We start from the raw sequence: 18,620 nt of genomic DNA on the forward strand, positions 1-18,620 counted from the left end.
TCAGAGAGAAAGGAAGGGAAGCAGGCTCCCTGCTGAGCAGAGAGCCTGATGTGGGGCTCAATCCCAGGACCCTGAGATCATGACCCGAGCTGAAGGCAGAGGCTTTAACCCACTGAGCCAACCAGGTGCCCCTTTTTTTTTTATCACTTTTTATTAAATTATTCACATCCATAGCTTTCATGACAACTCGGCGCATATATATATATATATATATATACACACATACATACATACATACATATCACTAATTTCAGGTAAACTCAGAGAAAATTTATTCAAAGTTTAAAGACTCCCAATTAATAATAGCAATAATAATAGTTTCTTACCACTAAGAGGGATGCTATTGTTTGCAATACTTTATCAAGGTCTCCTTACCTTACTTAAGTGATGGGTAACTTCTTTAAGCATTCAGAAAACAATTCAATGAATCCCCACAAAAAGCTGACAGTTGAATGCTTCAATTTGAGAAACAATGACAAATGGATTCCTAATTCATTTTTTAGTTGCATTTGGACTCAGAAGGTATTTCTTCAAATTCTATTGCTATACAATACATACACACTTTCTGTTAATGTGGCTACTACTATGTTGTTAATTTCTTTCTCTAAACAAATGAGCAAAATCAGCAAGTGCTAGAAAAGATTCAAAGTTTACTATCAAAGCCAGCTGTACTATAGTTTAATCTTTAGAAATCCTGTTATATATCTTCAACATTGAAAATGATCATTTTGGGATAGCCTGGGTGGCTCTGTGGGTTAAGCCTCTGCCTTCAGCTCAGGTCATGATCTCAGGGTCCTGGGATTGAGCCCGACATTGGGCTCTCTGCTCAGCAGGAAGCCCGCTTCTTCCTTTCTCTCTGTCTGCCTCTCTGCCTACTTGTGATCTCTCTGTCAAATAAACAAAAAATAAAATCTTTTTTAAAAAATGATCATTTTGGCCCTATTCAAGAAACTGTAACATGTCATTAAGGCACATCACTTAATAAGTAAGCCACTAGCAGTCATAGAAATAACATTTTATTGGCATCAGTGTTGTAAAGAAATACACACAACTACTGGGACTAGAAGAAATTCCTATTAATTACTGCAGAACTGCAGGAATTCTGCAGAAGAGGGAAGAATTATCAGGGCTTGACATTTTGGTCCCTTCTAGACTACTGGGACAAAATACCAATGGAAAAATTCAGTGGTCCTAACTATAACTCGATAGAGCTGTTTACTTCTATCAACAAAGTCTCAGCAGAACTGAAAATAAAATAAGAAATGGTTAAGATCCTGAAAAGGTACACAAAAATCCCAGGGTGAAACTCTAATAATTCACTAGTCCCATTTCCACCAACTACCAATAACAGGGCCAAAATTCACAGGAACCCTTATCATTTTTAGCCTGAGGAGACATAAATGCCCCTGGGGAAATAAAGGTGACTAACTTTTTTAAAGATTCAAATAACCATGAAAGACTTTCATTTTCAAATTATAGCTCCAGAGTCCCATGCTATAAAAGCTTCACACTGGAAATCTGAGAATATGCCCCCATGAGAAAAGAGTAATTCTCAGTCAACATGGAAAGAACCCTATTGCAGAACTTTAACACAAGTTAACACAGTGCAGAACTCAGCTCTAAAGCAAAAGGTATAATCTAATGGAGCTATTCTTTCGGCAAAACACACATACAAACACACACACATCAATACCCTCAAGTAAAGCGAAGCAGATTAAATGCAATGGTTTAGCTTAAAGTATAGTTTCTAGGGAAAAATTTAAAAGGTCTCAGACTGGAGTTAAGCATAACACATACTATCTCAAAAGAGCTTCAAACAAACTGAGGGTTGCTGGGGGGTGGATAGATGATGGACATTGGGGAAGGTATGTGTTATGGTGGGTGCTGTGAATTGTATTAAGACTGAGGATTCACAGACCTGTAACCCTGAAGCAAATAATACATTATATGTTAATTAAAAAACACACACACACACACACACACCAGAGAGCCTCAAAACAATTCCTAGGCTCTGCAAGCTGAAACTATAAACCATATTTTAAAAATCAAAGACCTAAATAGATGGTGAGATACATTATGTTCATGAATTGGAAGACTCAATATTGTTGTCAATTTTTTCAAACTGAGCTATAAATTCGATGTAATTTAAATCAAAATCCTAGGAGGATCTTTTGTAAATACTGACAAATTAATTGTGAAACTTAAATGAAAAGACCAAGAAACAAGAACAGATAAAACAATTCTGAAAAAACAACAAAGTTGGAGAACTCACACTACCTGATTTCAAGACAGTACAGTGTTGGTGAAAGAACAGAGACATAAATCAATGGAATAGAAAAGAGAGACCACAAATAAATTCACATATATATGAGTACACGTACACACACTGCCTTTTGACAAAGGTGCAAGAGCAATTCAATGGAGAAAGGATAGTCTTTTCAATAAATGGTGCTGAAATCCCTTGAGATCCGTATGTAGCAAAATGAGCCTTGACACACAGCACACATTTTATACAAAAGTTAACTAAAAATAAATCAAGCAAAGAATACAAAAACACTATTCAAAGGGATACAGGTACCTGATGTTTACATTTATAGCAGCATTATCTACAATAGCCAAATTATGGAAACAACCCAAATGTATATTCGTTGACTGATGAATGGATAAGGAATATGTGTGTGTGGGGGGTGTATGTATGTGTATAAAATGAAATATTACCATAAAAATATAGCCATTAAAAAATAATGAAATCTTGTCATCTGTAATTACATGGATGGAACCAGATAGTATTATGCTAAGTGAAATAAATCAGTCACAGAAAGACAAATACCACACAATTTCACTTATAGGTGTAAGTGCAATTTAAGAAACAAAACAAATGAACAAAGAGGAAAAGAGAGAGAGAGGTAAACCATGAAACAGACTCTTTTTTTTTTTTAAGATTTTATTTATTTATTTGACAGAAAAAGATCACAAGTAGGCAGAGAGGCAGGCAGAGAGGGCAGGGGAAGCAGGCTCCCCACTGAGCAGAGAGCCTAATGCGGGGCTTGATCCCAAGACCTTAAGACCATGACCTGAGCTGAAGGCAGAAGCTTAACCCACTGAGCCACCCAGGGATCCCCAGACTCTTAAATATAGAGAACAAACTGGTAGTTACTTGAGGAGAGGTGGGGGAGGGAGAAGGATGGGTTAAACAGGTGATGGTGATTAAAAAGTACACTTACTGTGATGTGCACTGGGTGTTGCATGAAGTGCTGAACTGCTACACTGTACACATGAAACTATATTATACTGTGTTAACTAAGTGGAATTTAAATTAAAAACTTCTAAAAAAAAAGGGGTGGGGGGGAGTGCCTGGGTGGCTCAATGGGTTAAGCCACTGCCTTTGGCTCAGGTCATGATCTCAGGGTTCTGGGATCGAGTCCCGCATCGGGCTCTCTGCCCAGCAGAGAGCCTGCTTCCTCCTCTCTCTCTGCCTACTTGTGAACTCTGTCTGTCAAATAAATAAAATCTTTAAAAAAAAAAATAGCAATTTTCCTTCTTTCATCTCTAGGAAACCCTAATTTCCAATTAAAACAAATAAGCAATCTGAAACAAATATATGTGAGAGTTTTAAAATGTCAAATCTTAAAAGAAAATGTCAAATCTTAAAAACCTGTAGTTACATCTTTTATAGTACTAATAATTATATTTCCTATTACTACCACAGAAACCATACAATCTCTCCAAATCCTCTGTAAAACAAAGACAAACACTGATAGCCAAGATGAATTTCAGGTTGAAAAAAGCAAGCTATCACTTTCCAGCACACCTGATTCCTGTTTCAGTTAAAATTCTAGGCATATCAAGAGTCAAACCTGCTTATATCGGTTAAACTGAACTGTACTCACATAATTACATTTTATATGTACTGATTAAATGAGTGTAAAATGAAAGCAGTTTTTTGTCCAATCACTATGTTGCACAACTGAAACTAATGTAACACTATGTTAAGTATACTTCAATTTTTTTTACAAAAGCTGTTTTATTGAAAACTAAACTGGATGCTTCAAAATGGCTCAATAAAAGGCGAATCACTAAAAAAGTTTCTAATTTACTATGAAATTACTTATAATAAATCATAAGAAAAAAATGTACTAAGGAAATGTTGTACTCAAGTCTGCTTCACAAGGATCTTTAAGGTTTTAATCAACTTAAAAAAAAAATAACAGGCAGTATCAGACTATGGGTAATTTACCCATGAAAGCCAACATGAAACTCCATCAATGAAATCAGCAGAACAATATTCATTTATACACTTAACCTACAGGTACATGTTGAATACCTATATTAATTTTTGGTTGCAGGACCTTTTACATTCTTAAAATTTACTGAATAGCCCCAAAGAGCTATGTCTTATAGGTAATATCTACCAACATTAATGTGAGAAACTGAAACTGAGCAAATTTTAAAATGCAAGACTATACCTGCATGCATTCCATTAGCCATCACAGCAATAATGTCATTACTTATCAGCATCTGGAAAACTCACTGTATACACAAGTGAGTGGCAGTTAAAAAGTCAAATAATGTCTTAGCACTAGTATGAACCAAGACAGTTTGGGCTTAACTAAAAAGTTTCAGGAACCCATAAGCATCTCTGGACCAACCAATGAGAACCACCACTATAGGGCTGAAGAACCAATAACAAATAACAAGGAAGCAACAATGAATCAATCCCTCTTTTGTGAAATTTGCTGAAGGAGCAAGACAGTAAAGAAGTAAATCAAAAAATACATAATTTTAGGTAGTGATAGAGATGCCATTAAAACAGGGCAAGGAGATAGAGAAAAGTGGGAGGTATACAGTAGGGGAAATTACTTGGTCAGAAGTATAGGATGGTCAGAAAAGGTCTCTTTGAGAGACCTACTTTAGGAATGAGCCCCGCTAATAGGGTTTGAGATAATATTCCAGGTGAAGAAGCAGAAAATGAAAACACCTTGGAAGCCAGGGGAAGATTCTGAGCATAGAAATGACCTGATCTGGGCGCCTGGGTGGCTCAGTGGGTTAAGCCACTGCCTTCGGCTCAGGTCATGATCTCAGGGTCCTGGGATCGAGTCCCACATCGGGCTCTCTGCTCAGCAGGAAGCCTGCTTCCTCCTCTCTCTCTCTGCCTGCCTCTCTGCCTACTTGTGATCTCTCTCTGTCAAATAAATAAATAAAATCTTAAAAAAAAAAAAAGACCTGATCTGATTAAGGTTTTTAAAATATTCCTCTGGCTTCTACATGGAACAGACCAGGAAGGCAGATATAAAAATGGAAGTAGAGAGTTAGGAGGCTATTGTAAATAAATATTGAAAAAAATATTGGTGACTTGGATAGTATGATCATAATGGAAGGGTGAGATTTGAAAGGATATGAAAGTTATCTTTAAGGAAAAGCCTAATAACTGCTGAAGGACTAGACATGAGGTTGTGAGGAAAAAAGAAATGAAATAAAAGATGGCTCGATGATTCTGCAGACCACCAAGGTGAATGTTGCCATTTATTGTGATACTGAGAAACCATGATAGGTGGGGAAGATGGAGGCAAAACCAAGCTGAAGACACTTATTTGGAATCCAATAAAAACACTGGATATGTGGGCCTGGAGCTCAAGACAGAGGTCAGGGCAGGAAATGCATGATAGGAAATCATGAGGTATTCAAGTTTGTAATGAGATCACCTAGGGAATAAATATGGATAAAGAAGTGAATAGGAGACTGGCCATCACCAGAAACCAGGAAAGAAGCATGGACAAATTCTCCTTCAGAAGGAACCAACCCTGCCTACATCTTGGACTTGAACGAACTTCTGGCCTCCAGAACTATGAAAGAATAAAATTTTGTTGTTTCATGGCAGAAAGAAAGAAAGAAAAGAAAAGAAAGAAGAAAGAAAGAAAAAAGGAAAAAAAGAATTGAGTAGGAGAACTGAGATCTGGAATTTCGCCTTACATCAAAAGCTGCCAAATTAACATACATTTATGTATATGTTCTTTTTTTTTATGCATGCTTTTTCTAGAGAACTATTTGCCAATGTATCAGATATTAGAGGTTTTTTTGGTACTTCCCTTTTCATATTAGGACACTGACTCAAGAATCTCCAGAACTTCTCTTCTCTCAAACCAGTATTTCATACTCTCCTTCCTCCCACCTCCTCTCCCCCAATACACACACTAATCATTCTACTCCTAATTCTTCCTTCTCCTTCCCTCAGGGCTGTCTCTTCTCTGTGCTCCCAAGATTTGGATATTTCTACAGAGGTCCTATTTAACATTCTATATTCTAATCATTTGTCCTTTAATGGTATGAAAGCTTCAACCTTGACTTTCATCTTTGTATCCCCAGTGCTCTGTAAAACAGGCTCTTTTTTTTTTTTTAAGATTTTATTTATTTGACAGAGATCACAAGTAGGCAGAGAGGCATGCAGAGAGAGGAGGAAGCAGGCTCTCTGTCGAGCAGAGAGCCCGATGTGGGGCTCGATCCCAGGACCCTGAGACCATGACCTGAGCCGAAGGCAAAGGCTTTAACCCACTGAGCCACCCAGGCACCCCGTAAAACAGGCTCTTAATGAATGTTTCCTAAATGAATAAAATGAAGGGTAAGTGACCTACCCAAAACCAGTACCACTGCTACCCAGTAGGAGAGTAGGGATTAGAATCTAGAGAGCCAGATATTTTAAACTCACTTTAGTCTGTCATTCAAAGAACTCTACATTGGGGCCTCACTTCATCTATATATTTCCTATTTATTATCCTGTCTTGACTGTAAGTCTGGTGATGTGCCCAAAATCCACTTTCTTCAGCCAGTTCGGAATCTGTGCAACCAACTTATGTCTCACCTCTCCCATAAAAACTCTCTTCACCAATCCCTCAATCACTGCCCTCCTCTTCCACACCAGTGACACTCACAAAATCAGTAACCCCCTATATAATCTGATTTCTGATCTTAAAATGTCATTGAAGCTACTCATTCAAAGCTTACCAAAGACTTTTATAACAATTAAAGTATAATTTCTAAAACAGTAAAACCATGATTCTCATAAAAATATTAAATGCATATATGGCAGAGATTTTATTTAATTCATTATAATAAAGGAACCAGTAAAATGTTAAAATTGGTTCAAATAAGAATTGTACATACAGAGTTTTACAATGCTCATGCTACAAAATTCATTTGCATGACATGAACAGGAATAATTTACATTGGTATGGACAGGAAACATTTGTTCTGTCACCAGTTTTTAAATCTAAACTTTAAAAAAAATTATTTCAAGTCTAATTAAACATACAGTGTTATATCAGTTTCAGGTGTACAATGTAATGATTCAACAATCCTATAAATTTCTCAGTGCTCATGAACATAAGTGTACTCTTAATTCCCTTTGTCTATTTCACCCACCTCTACACCCACCTCCCTCTGGCAAGCAACAATTTGTTCTCTGTAACTGAGTCTGTTTTGGGGTGTTTTTTTTTGAGATTTTATTTATTTATTTCAGAGAGAGGGAGAGCATACGTGGGAAGAAGGTCAGAGGAAGAAGCGGACTCCCTGCGGAGCTGGGAGGCTGATGTGGGACTCAATCCTGAGACTCTCGGACCATGAACTGAGCCAAAAGCAGCTGCTCAACCAACTGAGCCACCCAGGCACACAAGTCTACTTTTTTTGTTGGACTCTTTTTCCTTTGTTCATTTCTTAAATTCCACATATGAGTAAAATCGTATGGTATTTTTCTGCCTCTGACTGACTTATTTCACTTAGCATTATACTTTCTAGGTCCATCCATATTGTTACAAATGGCAAGATTTCATTATTTTTTATGGCTGAGTAAAATTCCACTGTGCGTGTGTGTCTGTGTGTGTGTACCACATCTCTTTTATCCATTTATCTTATCAATGGACACATGGGTTGCTTCATGTCTTGGCTACTGCAAATAATCCTGCAACAAACACAGAGGTACACACATCTCCCTGAATGAATGTTTTCATTTTCTTTGGGTAAATAACCAGTAGTGGAATTACTGGATCATATAGTTTTTGAAGAATCTCCATACTGTTTTCCACAGTGGCTGCACCAATTTGCATTCCAACCAATAGTGCACAAGGGTTCCTTTCTCTCCACACCGTCACCAACACTTGCTTCTTGTGTTTTGAATTTTAGACTTTCTGACAGGTGTGAGGTGATATCACATTGTGGTTTTGATTTGCATTTCCCTGATGATGAGTGATGTTGAGCATCTTCTCATGTACCTGTTGGCCATCTGTATGTCTTCTTTAGAAAACTGCCTATTCAGGTCCTCTGACCATTTTTTTTAATTGAATTGTTTGTTGAGTGTCGAGTGTGCAAATTCTTCATATATTTTGGATATTAACTCTTTATCAGATATATCACCTGCAAATATCTTCTTTCACAAACTGCCTTTTTGTTTTGCTTATAGTTTCCATCACCGTGCAAAAGCTTTTTATTTTTTATTTTTATCCTTTTTAAAAGATTTTATTTATGTATTTGGCAGAGAGAGAGAGAAAGAGAGAGAGAGAGATCACAAGTAGGCAGAGAGACAGGCAGAGGGAGAGGGGGAAGTAGGCTCCCTGAGCAGAGAGCCCAATGCAGGACTCAATCCCAGGACCCTGAGATCATGACTTGAGTCAAAGGCAGAGGTTTAACCCACTGAATCACCCAGGTGCCCCACAAAAAGCTTTTTATTTTGGTGTAGTCCCAATAGTTTAATTTTGCTTTTTTTCTCCTGCCTGAAGACACATTTAGAAAAATGTTTCTATTGCTGATGTCAAAGAAATTACTGTCTGTTGCCAGGTATCTTACAGTTTCACTCACAGTTAGGTCTTAAATCCATTTTGAGTTTATTTTTGTGCATAGTGTACAAAAGTAGTCCAGTTTCATTCCTTTTCATGTAGTTGTTCAATTTTCCCAGCACCGTAAATTTCCTTCCCCCAGAGGTAGAATTTAGTGATTCATCACTTGCATATAACACCCAAGTTATCAAGCGCCTTCCTTAATGCCCATCGCCAATTACCCCACCCCCCCACCTAACTCCCCTCTAACAAACCACATTTCGTTTCCTATAGTTATGAGTTTCTTATGGTTTGTGTCTCTCTCTGATTTCATCTGATTTTATTCTTCCTCCCCTTCCCCTATGTTCACCAGTTTTGTTTCTTAAATTCCACATAAGAATGGAATCATATTTTTCTTTCTCTGACTTATTTTGCTTAGCATCATACCCTCTAGTTCCATCCACATCATTGCAAATGGCAAGATTTCATTCTTTTTGATGGCTGAGTAATATTCCACTGTGTGTATATGTGTATGTGTTCCATCCATGTCATTGCAAATGTCAAGATTTTGGTTTTTGAATGGCTGCATAATATTCCATTGTATATATACACCACATCTTCTTTATCCACTCATCTATTGATGGACATCTGGGTTCTTTCCATATTTTGGTTATTATGGACATTGCTGCTATGAATATAGGGGTGCATGTGTCCCTTTGAATCACTATGTTTGTATCCTTTGGATAAATACCTAGTCGTGCAATTGCTGGGTTGTACAGTAGCCCTATTTTTAACTCTTAGAGGAACTTCCATACTGTTTTCCAGAGGAGTTGTACCAGTCTGCATTTCCACCAACAGTGTAAGAGGGTTCTTCTTTCTCCAAATCCTCACCTGAGTTGTTAATTTTAGCCATTCTGACTGTCCAGCACCACAACTTTTATCTACACTTTGCTACAGAGTTGTAAAGCAGTCTAGTCAATCAAGAACAAAAGAACACATCCCTAAATTAGAATAATGTAATTGCTGGAGGGACCTTTATATCCCAGAGGGTCTACCACTCAGCATTCATGACATGCAGTCATTTCTTCCATCTGTTTCCAAGTCACTGAGTATTCTTCCCACATAACTGTCAGAATTCATCCTAATCTGCCATCTTCAGCACAATGAAGAAAAATTCTTGCCACTTTTGGTTTCCATGATACTCACCTGGCTCTTCTTTCTATCTCTCTTCAGTCCTCTTCACCAGTTTCTATTCATCTTAAATATAGTAACCACCAAGATTTTGATGCATCTTACGCTACCCAGTATCACCAGTCGTGCTTCACCTATTAATTATATATGAATTATTCCCATATCCAGTTCTAATGTCTATAATCCCTAAACTTGAACTTCTATTTTCTCCATTTCCCATGTTGATATCTTTGCAGTACCTCAGATTCAGCAATGACCTGGACAAAACTCATTCTTTCCTCATCTAAATATGGTATATTCCTGTGTTCCCTAACTTAATAGTTAATTGTCAAAGAGGCACAAAGCATGTGAATCTTGCACTCTACTGCCTCTCTGAAACTGCCTTTTTGACAGTCACCTAAACTGTCCGGTGCACCTTTATAATCACTCTCTTGCATGTTCCCCTTCCTCACAGACTTTTCCCTAATTAAGGCCTATATTATCTTTCAGTGGACTATTGATAAAGCCTCCATACTGCTCTACTATCTCTTTCCTCTATCATTCACTCAACTGCCAAAGCATACTTCCTCAAACAGGAGTCCAAGTTTTTCTGACTTGGTCCCATCTTCTGATCTGAGTTCTTACATAATAGGCATCTGCTCTCTTAGGGCATCTACCTACTTTCTACTCATTCTATTTCAGTTACTTCAGTCCAAATGAGTTGATTCCACCCATGAGGCACACAACAACAGCTCACATTGATGCTCACAATGACTGGTTCATAAATTGGTCCAAACAGAGCCACTGAAGTACCACAGACTTTTGCTGAGACTTCTGGGGCAGAGGCATATGCTTTTTACTACCTTAACTACCATTGTTATATTTCACCACCAGAGGAAAGCCCGAGATGCCAACCCAGAATGAGTGAAGTTTGGAGATGCAAAGAGGGAAATTTGATCCTGGTAACATCTTCTGAGCTCCAGCACTAACTCCTGTCTGGAGCCACGTTCCCTTGGACTGGTCAATTATATTTACCAATAAACTCTCTTTCTGCTTAAGCCTGTTTGAGTCGGGCAAAACCATCCAGAGTACTAAACAATACCTCTTGTCTTTTCACGCGCCATATTACTCAGTTACACCAACATCTATACCAGTATCAGAATACTGTGCCTTCCCTCATGGTATTTCCTTAGCCTGAAAACTTTCGCCCCTCATCCTCGATGGAATTCCTTCCCTCTATTCTGTGTTTATTAAGATTCATCTCATACTTCAAGCCTCAGTGAAGAAATCCTCTAAGGCTAGAAAAAGAAGCAAAGGACTAGATTACACATGGATTTTAAACTATGCTACAGCTTTTGAACTTTAACCCAAGAAAAACAAATGTCAGTGAAGGATTTAAAAGAGTAAAGGACATGAACAGATAAGCAATTTCAAGGGATCACTCTGGTTGCTGTATACAGAATGAATTAGAGAAGGGCAAGGGGGACAATGGTTCATAAACTACTCAAATAATCTAGCCAAAAGGATGGTGGTATGGGCTAAACTGACAATGGAGACAGAAGAATATACTTCTGTGGTTATTTTTTTCTGAATAAATCCCTCTTTATACTGTAAACCTTCTGAGGGCAGAGAAATTATCTGACTTCCATTTAGCCATAGAAATTAACAAAGTGGTTGGCACACAGTATAAACTCAGCATTTGTTAAATGAATATATAATTGAGCAACTGGTCAAATGGTGTTATTATTTATGAAGATAGGACACACAGGAAAAGTCCTTTGTTGTTGAGATAGAGATAACAGAGAAGATGATCTTTGTGGTTTTTAATTTTTTTAGAGAGGGGGTTGGGGGTGGGCCAGAGGAGGAGGGAGAGAATAAAATCTCCTCACACCCAGCATGGGGCCTGACACAGGGCTTCAACTCACAACCCTGAGATCATGACCTGAGCCAAAAGACTCAGATACTTAACCAACTTAGCCACCTAGGTGCCCCAATGATCTCTGTTTTGAACAAGGTGAGTTTAAGGTAATATAATACACACATTTTAAAAAGATTTTTATTTAACTATTTGACAGAGAGAGACACAGTGAGAGAGGAAACATAGGCAGGAGAAGTAGGAGCAGAAGCAGGCTCCCCACTGAACAGGGAGCCTAATGTGGGATCCCAGGACCCTGGGATCATGACCTGAGCCAATGGCAGTCACTTAATGACTGAGCCACCCAGGTGACCCTATAATACATTCAAATAGACAGGGAATCTATATATAATGGATGCATATCTGGGGATCAGGAGAGAGATATGAGCTGAAAATGCTGATTTGAATTCTGAGCAAACAGATGCTAACTGACTTTCTGAAGAGATAAGACTGCCTAGGAATTATGTAAAATGAAAAAAAGGGTGATCAGAGACCTGAGGGGCATTTAAGAGCTGAACAGAAAAAGAGAAGTAAAGGAAGAACACTAATAGCTTGGCAGAAAAAACAAACAAACAAACAAAAAAACAAAAACAAGAGGAGGGCCCTCTAACCAATGCAAGGGGAAGAAGAGGAAAGTATGGTCAAAAGTGTCAAACATGGTAAAAAGTCAAGGAATGAAAAATTTAAAAGTATCCTTTGGATGAATACTGTCTTGGTGAAGTAGATGCAGTGGAACCCAGACTAGGAGTGGATTGAAGAAGGGTAAGTAGAAGATTAAAAAATGAAATCAGCCAATATTAGACATCTTATTCATTAAGTCTGGCTATATAAATAAATTGAGAAACAGAGTTACAGGAGAAGAACATACTCAAGGGTAGGTTTTCTTCCCCTGTTGGTTTTCTTGTTCTTATAGAACTGGGACTTGTGCATGTTTAAGTGCTGACTGGAATAAACCAAAAAGAGGTTAAAGAAAGGATAAGAGAATAAATCATCAAAATGAGAGTGACTGTGTGTGTGTGTGAGAAAACATCATGCAGCACACCTTGAATATATACAATTTTTGTCAACTATACCCCAATAAAGCTGTTAAAAACATGAGTTTAAAATGGGGTATAGCTGAAAACACTGGTTTTGAATAAGGAAAGCAATATCTCTTCTACTGAAATCAGACTATAGAAGGAAAGAATGGGTAAGGATGTAGGTACATTTATAGATTTGGTTACTAAAAATTAAGAGAATCTACATGTGATAATGTCAACTGTGTTTTAAACACATTGAAGTTTAAATGTCAAAAATAATTTCTTCACTAAAAATTATTTCTCTGAATTACGAGTTTAAGATACACATTAGCATCAAAGTTAAATGAAGTAACTATCACATTCCTAAATGCTAGACTTAACAAAAAAAATTTTAAGAATATTTATCAAATATCTACTTGCACAGGACACTGTTAACACAGAGAGAGCTCTTTCCCCAAATATCTGTACAGCCTTGTCACCTCTCTTTCTTTAGGTCTCTGTTCTCACACTCTGCTTTATTTCCCTTCATTATACTTACCACCACCTGACATATTCTATTTGTTTTATTGCCTGTTTGTCCTCCTAGACTAGAAGGATCTCAAGGGGAGGGGCCTTCTCTTATTCACTGTTGTATCTCCAGTAACAAAATAGTGCCTGCCAAAAATATGAACGAAAAATAAATTTGTGTTTGAATGAAATGGTACCTTCTCTTCAGGAAAAAGAATTGCAATCTGTTAAATGAAGGAGAAATGAATATACAAGGACTATATCAATATTTACAAATTAAAGAAATATTTACTTCTTTTTAATGGTATTTAACGGTGATATAGGAAGCAATACCAAAAAATGACGTAAGAGTTCACAAGACTTGGGGCGCCTGGGTGGCTCAGTGGGTTAAGCCGCTGCCTTCGGCTCAGGTCATGATCTCAGAGTCCTGGGATCGAGTCCCGCATCGGGCTCTCTGCTTGGCAGAGAGCCTGCTTCCCTCTCTCTCTCTCTCTCTCTCTGGCTGCCTCTCCGTCTACTTGTGATTTCTCTCTGTCAAATTAATAAATAAAATCTTAAAAAAAAAAAAAAAAAAAAAAAAAAAAAAAAAGAGTTCACAAGACTATGAAATCCAGACAACATGATAAAAAATTTATTATGGAAAAGGCAGCATGTGGACTGGACCTTAAAGGGGTGGGTAGATTTTTAACTGTAGAATTCTTTTTTTTAGTCTATTCAAAGAGTTGTACAACCATCACCTTCTAGAACAGTTTCATCACCTCAAAAAGAAACCCTATGCCCCTTAGCTACCACCTCCTAACTACCCAGTCAGCCCTAAGAAGCCACCAATCTACTTTCTGTCTCTACATATTTGCCTATTCTAGACATTTCATAGAAATATAATCAAATCATCTGTGAAATTTTGAGACTGGCTTCTTCAAATAGCATGTTTTTAAGGTTAATCCATGTTGTATCAGTACTTCATTTCTTTTTATGATTGAATATTACTCCATTGTATGGATATAACATATTTTAACCATTCATCAGTAGATGGCCATTCGGGTTGTTTCTACCCTTTCACTATTATGAATAACAGTAAATTATTAAAAGAATAGTCCTATTAACATTCATATATAAGTTTTTGTGTGGTATAATTTTAATAATAGATAAGTAAGGGATAGAAATGAAATTTCTTTCTTAAGTAGGCTCCACCCCCAAAGTGGGGCTTGAACTCACAACCTTGAGATCAAGAGTGGCATGCTCTACCAACTGAGCCAGAACTGAAACATTTTGAATCATTCAATCCCAAATGTGACATCTTCAAGACAATACTTTCACTGAAAAGGCAAAGTGAATTTTCATAAAGCTTAATTTATTCATGTCAAAGGACTGTCCTTTATTCTCCAAAAATGTCCTTCGGAATTTCTTTTTTTAAATGTTAAAGCATCCTTTTTAAATGAAATGATGGCAGTGTTGAAAGGTAATTTTGGGGAGTGCCTGGGTGGCTCAGTTGGTTGGGTGTCTGACTCTTGATCTCAGCTCAGATCTTGATCTCAGGGTTGTGAGCTCAAGCCCTGCACTGTGCTTCATGCTGGGCATGGAGCCTACTTAAAAAAAACAAAAGCAAAAAACAAAAAAAGGTAGTTTTGTTAATTTACTTACGTAAAATAAACTTCGTTAAATCTAATCCAAAAATCTAGGAAATTCTGTTAACTAAAGGAAATGGCATGAAGGTAAGAAGGTAGAAATCCACAAGATAGCCTGAATGCCAACTAAGGAGACTGCACATTATCCTATGGTCAATAAGGAAATGAATAAAGTTTTTTAAGTATAAAATAACTTCTTCTGGATGTCATCTCATACAATGAACAGCAACTGATCTACAACTATATAAAAAGCATGGAATTCAGTGCTATAAAAACAGACTAAATAATTTTTATAACTTAGTCTTTAGTAAAAGAAAAAAGTCTCTCTATTTATTATTGATATCTTTATCCATCTTTCAGAGAGGGCAATGCTTAGTAGTTAAAAATAATATTTTAAAAAGGAAAATATGGGAATTAAAAAAAGGAAAATATGGGATTACTCCTACTGTGCCTACAAGCTTTATTTCACTCATTTGACAATGTGAGCTGCTGGGTATATAAAGATATCATATAACCCCTATCCTACAGAAGCTTATAGTCTAGATTTTATAAATGTATCAAATACTCTAGAAGAAACTGACCAAAAACATGTAATTAGATATTATTCACCTAGGGTTTTCAATTTGGTAGCAAATAAAAAAAACACTTAACAGTCATATTTTAAGCATTTTACATTTGTTACCTAACCTAATCCTCTTTAACAGTTTTATGAAAAAGTTATTATTACTATATTATTTTAAGATATTTATTAATACATTAAAATATATTACATGTATCTTTTCCCAGAATCAATGTTAATGACATCAATTCTGCTGAGTGCTTTCAATATACAGTTGCTGTATCATTCCTATCAACATACAAACATTCTGTAATCTTGCCAATCTTGAAAAAAAAAAATCCTCTCTTGAGTTCACATTCCAATCCAGGCCCCTCATCATTTTTCTGATCCCCTTCTATCAAAACTCCCTAAAAGAGCTATCTGTAGAAGTTGTCCCCCAAATTCTCTCCTCTCAGCCTCTTCGCCATTCCAGAAAGGCTCCGCCTCTGACTCTACCAAAACCACTCCAGTCAAGACTATAAATGACCTCAAAATCCTAAATAAGATTCTTAATTTTTAGTCCTCATCTCACTTGACCTATCAGCAACACCTGACATAGATAAAGCACACTCTTGGAAATACTTTCTTTACTTCGCCTCTAAGACGCCATATTCCTCTGGGTTTTCTTCTCATATTACTAGATACTCCTTCTCAATCTCCTGTGCTAATTCTTCCACAGCTCCACAATTTCTACACATTAGAGTATCCTAGTATATCCTAAAATAATATAGTAATAATAACTGTCCTTGGACCTGCTCTGTTTTCTATCTACACCCACTTCCTTATGTTCTCACAAAGTCTCATGACTCCACTAAAATTTAACAGGATAGGGATTTTTTTTTTAGCTATTTTTGTTAATGCTGAATGTCCTGAACCTAAAACAATGCCTGGCATGTAGTAGATGCATGACAAATATTTGTTCAACGAAAGGATGAATGAATAAATGGCTTTAAATATTATCTACAAACTGATGACTCTCCAATTTATACCTCCTATCGGGAGCTCTCTCCTGAACTCCTGATATATCCAACTGTCAAACAGCCATCTCTACTTGGATGTACAATAAACATTTCAAACTCAATGAGTCCAAAAGAGAATCCCAATCACCCTCTCATTGGCTTCTGCAAATGACTTCACTTTCTTTGCCATGTGCAGCTTTAGCCTAGTTCCCCAAACCAACAATTATGAAATAATTCATAATTCCTTTTCTTTCTCTAATACACATATACAGTCTGCCAAAAGAGACCACACGAGAGGGGGTAGGGTCAGAGGGAGAGGCAGACTCCCTGCTGAGCAGGAAGCCTGATGATGATGCGGGACTGGATCCTAGGACTCCAAGATCATGACCTGAGCCGAAGGCAGTCGTTTAACCTGAGCCACCCAGGAACCCAACATTATGGATTCTTCCTTCAAAATATACTCAGAATTTACTATTTCTCACTACATCCACCACTATCACTGTGGTACAAGCCACTACCATCTCTCACCTGGAAGAATGCAACAGCCTCCTCTTTCTTATCCACCTTCTCCTCCCAATCCAGAACTGTGATCAGAGATTACACCACTCCTCTGTTTATAATCCTGCAATCATTCCATCTTTGCTCTGAATAAAAGCCCAGATCTTGACAACTGCCTTATATTTATCTCTTTTCAGTCTGGCTCTGTTGTATCTCTGGCCTCACCTACTATCACCACTATTTTGCTCCTTTTATATTACTTTTGCTGTTTCTTCCAAAGGTTAAACTCATTTCCACTTCCCTGCCTTTTCCCTCACTATTCCCCCAGCCTGAAATGCCTTTTCCCTAAGGTATCCGCAATCCATTACCTGTTTCATCAGTTTGTTCAACTGCTACCTTCTCTGAGTTTTCCCCAATCACCATATTTAAAACTGCAAGGAGGGGCACCTAGGTGGCTCAGTCTGTTGAGCTGCATTCAGCTCAGGTCATGATCTTGGGGTCCTGGTATGGAGCCCCAAGTTGGGCTCCCTGCTCAGTGGGGAGTCTGCTTCTCTCTCTGCTCCTGCCCCAGGCTCCTGCTCGCTCACTCTCACTCTCTCAAATAAAAATCTTTAAAAATTAAACAAAACAAAAACTGCAAGGATAATCCCACCTCCACTGTATTGTATTCTATATCCCCTATCGCTGCTCTGTATTTCTCTACACCTTTTATCACCAGCAACTCCTATATATCTGACTTTCTGGAACATGTTGCTGGAAAAGGCTAAGAATTTTTGTTTCATTCACTGCGCTATCTCTGGTGTTAAAAGCAGTGCCTGGTATACAGCAGTGATCAATAAGCTATCTGTTAAACAAATGCTTTCATTTCCACCAGGGGGCCTAATAATCATCTAGCCTGGGATTTCAGGAAAAGATCATAAAGCTTCTCCAAAATTTTTTCAGTGCTCTGATCCCTAGAAGGCTTTATACTTTGCCTAGAAAGAAAAACTGTATTTTCTCTAGTCAGCCACAAGGAGGAGTTGAGAGGAAGAGCTGAGCAAAGAGAAAACAGATGTTTCACTTGCTTTTCCTAGGCAACCCCGAGGTGGAAGAAAAGTGGATGTGGAGGCGCCTGTACTGAATGAAAGGTTTTCTGCACACTGTGAGTTACCTAGACACACACAAACGTAAACACGCAAAGCCGCGATCCTTTCCAACGCCACAAAGAGGCCAAGAAAAATCAACCCATCCACCGGGCACTGAGAACCGGGAGGGTGTTTCACTCCACCGCTAAGAATTCCCCACGAACGCAGGGGAAGAGTTCCCACTAGCGCAGAGGCATGTTAACTCACACACGAAGGCCGACGTGGTCCAGGCTGCCGGGACTCGCGGGCCAGAGAACTATTAAATCAATTCCGTTTCCTATTCAAGGCACCTCTAATTCTGAAAATGGCTCGAGTACCGCGGTCCCAGGTCTGAGTTCTCGGATTCTCCGACTGCAGGTCAAGTCCTGATTCATGCAGCCCCGAAATCCCCATTTCCCACGGGA

At 37.9% G+C, this 18,620-nt stretch overlaps 1 protein-coding gene across 2 annotated transcripts in view; it reads right to left on the reverse strand.

The window, feature by feature from the left end:
• The window catches only part of CRY1 (cryptochrome circadian regulator 1), a 99,681-nt gene that overhangs the window by 79,999 nt on the left and 1,062 nt on the right, over positions 1-18,620 (reverse strand). The window lies entirely within an intron of this gene.

This window comes from Mustela lutreola, chromosome 8 (genome assembly GCF_030435805.1).
Source record: "Mustela lutreola isolate mMusLut2 chromosome 8, mMusLut2.pri, whole genome shotgun sequence".
NCBI lineage: Eukaryota > Metazoa > Chordata > Mammalia > Carnivora > Mustelidae > Mustela > Mustela lutreola.